Below are 6,371 nucleotides of genomic sequence, written 5' to 3' on the forward strand. Positions count from 1 at the left end.
GCGGTGTTTATTGCTTCTTTTTGAAATTGTAACAGCCGGAATAAAAAGTTGTGAGTTGTCTGACAGTGTGAATAACATGTATGTGTGTAATTCGTGGTATGGAAATGAATATATCATCATATAAACAGTTTTAATTACTATGTAGTTTATATTATTCGAAATACAGTGAACACAAAAATAACACAGCAGTCACATACTCACATCGTTATATAAAACAGATTATGTGGCACTATTAAAAGGGTAGAGTCAAAGAACTTACAATCTATCCTACATTAATGAAATTAAAAGTACAAAAGGTAACTTAATGTGACCGACAGTGTACATATATATAATTAAAAACCCAAAACCGATGCATTTGTAAAATTATTCCTCCTGTCAACTAGTAAAATGTACTACGTCTTCAGTAATGAAAGGTACCACTAATCTTAATCTTCATCTAGTTACCGTCGGGCTCCAAAATTTCGCGTAGATGCTTAGTACATACTGGAGACTACACAGATAATTCATGATTACAGATCCAACCAAATAAGATACAGTGTAGTGTAAGGGATGTCGATATTTTCGCTTCGATTCCAGTAATTCCTTGGAATTTTACATGTTGTGTATCATGTGAACTGAAACATTTCTGACAGTCAGACATAAAATTTTCATTCTCTAAGTCATATACTGAAGCAAATTATGTGCATTACAATAACAATGAAGTACAAATAAGTAATGACTGTATTATGTTAGTTCTCGTCTGTGTAAAGTAATCTACGGCTCATGTTTTCCATCACAGAGTTTACATCATTTTTATTAATTTTCGTCTGTGTGAACTGATCTACACCTCATGTTTTGCATCATATAATTTATGTTTTACGGCAGCGTGTGGGATACAATACACTTCTTTGCGACTAGAGGGAGGTACATTTACATGTCGAAGCGTTTCGGGACTCATGTATTACGTGTCTACATTAACATGTAGGTTCTATATTTCTTAAGAAAAAACTTCAGTCATAGTGAATTTATAATGTGTAGACCTACACTAAGATTATGGTTACGTGGATACTGTTTTGTTACATGATAACAGGCACTAATAGTGGAAATATTTACTGTAAGTGATTACTGAAACCACAATTCCTTAACGTATCTGTCTGCATATTTCAACAGCACAATCCGAGTTAACAAAACTTTCCTAGAAAAACAGTAGCCTGTAAGGACCTCTTTTGGAACAACAGTAATTCGCACGACTTAGCATCGTATCATCTGCACTAAGACTGTGCTGCTTCCACATATACAGTATCTTTCATGTCTGTTGCGAGTATCCTCGGGAAAAATGGATATAGCAGTGATTCCTGTTTCCGACAATGCATGTTAGCTACTGTCATATCTCATGCAGACGATATGGCACATACCACGAACACCATAGATGGTACACTATCTGTAACTACGAAATATCAGAATAAAATTTTCACTTTGCAAGCGAGTGTGCACTAATATGAAGCTTCCTGGAGGATTAAAACTGTGTGCCCGGCCGAGACTCGAACTCGGTACCTTTGCCTAAATCATCTCCCAGTCTGTGGCTAAGCCATGTCCTCGCAATATCCTTCCTTCGAGTTCTGTATGGTTCGCACAGGAGCTTCTGCTAAATTAGGAATGTAGGAGACGAGGTACCGGCAGAATTGAAGGTTTGAGAGCGGGTCGCGAGTAGTGCTTAGGGAGTTCAGTCGGTATACCCCTTGGACGCGGAAGGCAAAGGTCCCGAGTTCGACTCTAGTTCTGGCACACAGTTTTAATATGCCAGGAAGTTTCAACTACTACATGAACATCCCACATTTTTAAATAATTTACTATTTCGGTTTCTGTAACTTCAACAATTTCCTTTGTAGTTTATTTATACCGTTCTTTTATCTAACTTGGCAATTGTGGTATGGAATGTGAACAATACTAGTGATTGCAAGGGTTTAATCTGCGTATTATACTTAATAGCTATAACGATACCTAGAGGGATCATTAATGTATAGTGCCTTACTTAAATTAGTTCCACTCGCTGAATGACATTAAGGTCTCCTATGCCATCGGTGATTAGAAGTAAGCTCACATTGGTATCATAATTTACCAAAAGCAGAAGCAAACATTTTATGGCATGTAAGGCTGTTTCAGCACAAGCTGTTAACTGAGTCTTGTACGTTTCTACTCGGTAAACGATCCAGGTAGATGAACCATCTTTAAGAATAACCTACATTCGTGAGTGTGTTATGCTCCCATTACCATTATATATGTGGCTCGCAGAATAGAAACTTATTGTACAGGGGTAATTTGCGCCAAGATGACGACATAAGTGACGACAATGGCTAGGGCAGACACCAGCAGCCGGCGGTCGACCGTGAAGAAGCCTGCGGCGGAGAAGCGTAGTGGAGGACTGTGTACCACGAATGGCAAATGAGCTTCCAGTTCTGGACAGCGGCCCTCAGACACCACGGAGGCTCTCAGGAAGAGGGCAGTGGCAGCAGCCGCCTCTTGTTGCACTGCTGCACACGACAGCGCCACCACGGAGAGTCGTAGCCAGTGAGACACCAACCACATGAGTGTGTTGGTCACAGAGGAGCTGAGGTGTAGCTGTGAGGTCCACTGAGGCCGCAGCTGTTTCAACAGCACTTCGTAGGCGCTTCGCGTGGAGCAGCACACCGACTGCGCTACGCCGGCAGCCACCGGCGCTCCAAAGTGGTCCTCCAGCAGCTGTGCAGCGTGGTGCAGTTCCATGTACGCCTCTAACAAATGGTGAAGTCTACTGGTAGGTAGTGACAGTGACGTCGTAGGCCGATGCAGCGACACTGGTGTGTGGTACTTTGGAACCACCTGAAGAAGAAGGGAATTCAGGGAGCGGAACCGAACCCACAACTCGAGTTCCAGCAGAACGAACTGCACTGTCATCAAACTGTCGAAGAACAAATAATATATTGTTAGCAGGCACGAAAATGTTCGGTATGACTTTTGACCATAAGTGGCGAACAGTACAACATCCACAACCAGGTATAGCATCAGCAGGCATCCTCCCAACGTCTTCATGTTGTCTCCTGTCTTCGACAATAGATGAGCATCTGCGTACTTCAGGTATTTGAAATAACGCCGCAGCTTTTGATTGTCAGTCACCATGCACAGCCCGAGCGTCAGCAGAATCGGCATAGATGACAGAGTATCTGTGATGATATATGTGAAAGTTATGAGGTCTGAGATGGAAAGATATACGATTATGTTTGAAGCCAAATTCACCAGTAAAACTATTAGTGCTACTAAGAACCAGAAAGCAGACAGTGTCAATGATTTAGTGCAAACATTGTTTCCGCAAAATTTGGGACATGTATTGTGTCTACTTTCTTCCTTGAAAGAAACCAGCCCAAATACCCTCCACAGTTTGTACATCGGTTTGAAGCTGACACGAAGAAACATCCGCTTCTTCCTGTAAATCACAGGCATTGCGTTTAATGGTGATGTCTACCTTAGTGTCTGCCGCTACTGGTGAGAAATCACAGCAAGAAACGAAGCAACACACGAAACTTCATATGACGTCCTTGCTCCTCCCTACCAGTGAAACGTTTTCTAATCGGAGAAACACCAGTGAATGCATAAATTCAGTTCACACTAGGGTATGTGTAAATTGCCCTAAGATTGGCGTGTATTTCCACAATCGACAACAGACTTATCAGCTTGCCACAATCTCATTTACTAATGGTCTATTGATGTCTAAAGTGAAATGCGAACGAAGCTTTTCGTTCTGCCGTTACATTAATCAATACACGTCCAACGTTAATATTACTGAGCAATAGCCTTCAAGCGGCTTCGTTGCTGCCATTTGCCCGACACATCCCTCACTTTCTTGTTGTCACTACTACAACCCATCACTGGTACATGTTGCTCATTGTAAGTTTCAGTCTTATTGTGCCAGTGTTATAAGGATTTATCTACTAACAGTTGCTATTCTGTTCTGAAATACTGGTAATTCCATCTTCCATTTATATCAAAAGTGACAAGAAGGAATATTTAACTAGCACTGATAATATTATTCAAATATGTTGTTAGTGTTTATTTCAAATCACGTATGTCTCGTGCTTAATTTACAAGAGCTATAAATATTTTTCAAGCAATTGCCCGAATCAATTACACCAAACCGGCGGATATGTAAGAATATGATTCACGATATAAGCAGCATGGGATGCAGGTATAACGGTAGCTCCTACTCTGCTGGGGCAGTAAATGTTCATAGACGCCTACAGGTCCACAGATCGTGGTTAGTGATGCCGGCACGGTAGCTCAGCGTGTTAGGTCAGAGAGCTGGCTGGCCTTTGTAATTCAAAAACTGAGTGAAGGATCAAGATACGAACTTCACTGGATGTCATGTGACGTCCGCAACGACCAAACGCAACGATAAAAAAAAGTGGCTAGCGTTGCTGCCTCTGAATCACGGGGTTCCCGGTTCGATTCCCGGCCGGGCTTGAGATTTTCTCTGCCCGGGGACTGGGTGTTTGTGTTGTCCTCGTCATTTTATCTTCATCATCATTCGTGACAGTGGCTAGATTGAACTGTGAAAAGAATTGGACTGCGTAAAAGTTTGGATTTTGTATTCTTTATGGGTTACTTTTCTTAGACGAAGCGAGGAATGGGGTTTTTCGCTGCGCCCAGTTATGTAACCCACTGAAACTTCCTGGCAGATTAAAACTGTGTGCCGGAACCAGACTTGAACTAGGGAACTTTATCTTTCGCGGGCATGTGCTCTACTGACTAAGCTACCCAAGCACGACTCACGACCTCTTCTCACAGCTTCAATTCTGCTGCTACCTTCTGCGTTCATGTATTATTATGGTTACAAGTATGTTTGGTGCTTGGGAGAATAAGGCATCTGAAGGAAGCAAACAAATCAGCCCATCTAAATGGCATCGGTACAGCACTTTCTCTTGAAAGGCAAAGGTCCCGAGTTCGACTGTCGGTCCGGCACGCAGTTTTAATCTGTCAGGAAGTTTCATATCAGTGCACACTCCGGTGCAGAGTGAAAATCTGATTCTATGTAAGCCATTGTTGTTTTTAACTATCCCTCTCACACAACGCTAGTTCGTCGTGGTTTCAATTTCATCGTTATACCGGGCGTCACTGAGTTTGCAGCTGGTTGTACGTGTTGAGAGTGCTACTTTCTCTTCACTTTTCACGAAAATTGAATGTGGCTAAATTATAACGTCTTTGCAGTTTCGCATGTTTGTTCTACAGTAAAATGTGTAATTGTGCTTGGCTTTTATTAGGTTGTAATAACTTTTTGTTGATTTTTGGGTGTGTAATATATTGATTATATACAAATTTTTATGATGACTTCAGTAAATGTAATTAGGAAAATGAGAATGGTAGGAGAATCCGAAGGACAGAGCATCTGATGATACCACAATAGGAGAATCGATCGTGTATATGTGTGTGTGTGTGTGCGTGTGTGAATGCTAAAAATGCTAAATACTGGCGCACACTTAAATTTCGAATACTGTATTTATGTGAGAATATGAGGCTTGAGACAAAAACAGACCTACCACATTTTCGTATTCCGCGGGATGGTGTGATTTTCACATTTACAAAATTGAACATGGCAGGAGTAATTGTGTCATGTGCTAAAAATGCTGTTACAGTACAGATGCGAACACAAATGAAGTACACTGCTTCCAGCTAGCCCATATCCATTGGGAGTCAGCAGATGAATCTTATCGTCACCGTACGAATTACACATACCTTAACAGGAGCTGTTTTATTTCCATATTAACGGATCCACTACAGCTTAGCCACTACTTCCCCGCTGCACACGACGCGGGCTGTCATCATACAGGGCGGTTATACACTCCTGGAAATGGAAAAAAGAACACATTGACACCGGTGTGTCAGACCCACCATACTTGCTCCGGACACTGCGAGAGGGCTGCACAAGCAATGATCACACGCACGGCACAGCGGACACACCAGGAACCGCGGTGTTGGCCGTCGAATGGCGCTAGCTGCGCAGCATTTGTGCACCGCCGCCGTCAGTGTCAGCCAGTTTGCCGTGGCATACGGAGCTCCATCGCAGTCTTTAACACTGGTAGCATGCCGCGACAGCGTGGACGTGAACCGTATGTGCAGTTGACGGACTTTGAGCGAGGGCGTATAGTGGGCATGCGGGAGGCCGGGTGGACGTACCTCCGAATTGCTCAACACGTGGGGCGTGAGGTCTCCACAGTACATCGATGTTGTCGCCAGTGGTCGGCGGAAGGTGCACGTGCCCGTCGACCTGGGACCGGACCGCAGCGACGCACGGATGCACACCAAGACCGTAGGATCCTACGCAGTGCCGTAGGGGACCGCACCGCCACTTCCCAGCAAATTAG

The sequence above is a fragment of the Schistocerca americana genome, chromosome 2 (genome assembly GCF_021461395.2).
Source record: "Schistocerca americana isolate TAMUIC-IGC-003095 chromosome 2, iqSchAmer2.1, whole genome shotgun sequence".
NCBI lineage: Eukaryota > Metazoa > Arthropoda > Insecta > Orthoptera > Acrididae > Schistocerca > Schistocerca americana.